Genomic DNA, 763 nt, shown 5'->3' on the forward strand with positions numbered 1-763 from the left:
GAGTTGCGATTACGGGATTTTGTCTTAATATTCGTTTTTGTAATTTGAAAATAAAATACGCGTAGCGATTATAATGGCGCTTTAAATATCGCGTTGCGATTTACGGATTCTCGTTGCGATTTTATGTATTATCGTTGCGATTTACGGATACGCGTTGCCATATACGGATACGCATTGCGATTTACGGATACGCGTTGCGATTTACGGATACACGTTGCGATTTACGGATACGCGTTGCGATTTATGTGTTCGCGTTGCGATTTATGTGTTCGCGTTGCGATTTTCATATTCGCGTTGCGATTCTGGAAAATCGCAATGCGAATTTGTACTATCGCATTGCGATTTTCAAGAATCGCGTTGCGATTTTGGAAACTGATTTGCGATTCTGGGGATCGCGTTGCGATTTTTATTTCGCGTTGCGATTTTGTTGGTCATTTTGGCAAATCCAAAAAAAATTGGTTAAAATCGTATATTATAAGGCATTTTTGGTCACTGAGGCGATTTTCTCTTATATTTTCCCCTTTTATAATATTTCTATAATTTTACAATTTTCCCTTATAAAAACTCAAAAGATTATAAATTGCTCGAAAAACTATAATTTCTGTAAAAAAATTAATGGTGAAATTTAAAGAGGTTGCGAAAATTGTCTTGCTATTCGCGGGGGAAAAAGGAAGCTCAAATTGTTGCTGAAAATAAAAAGAGAATGGAATTCTCGGTTAAAATCGTGTTTAATTTAAAACCTTCCCAAAAAAAAAAGCACGAC

Source organism: Hibiscus syriacus, unplaced genomic scaffold, assembly GCF_006381635.1.
Source record: "Hibiscus syriacus cultivar Baekdansim isolate YM2019G1 unplaced genomic scaffold, ASM638163v2 tig00110418_pilon, whole genome shotgun sequence".
Classification (NCBI taxonomy): Eukaryota; Viridiplantae; Streptophyta; class Magnoliopsida; order Malvales; family Malvaceae; genus Hibiscus; species Hibiscus syriacus.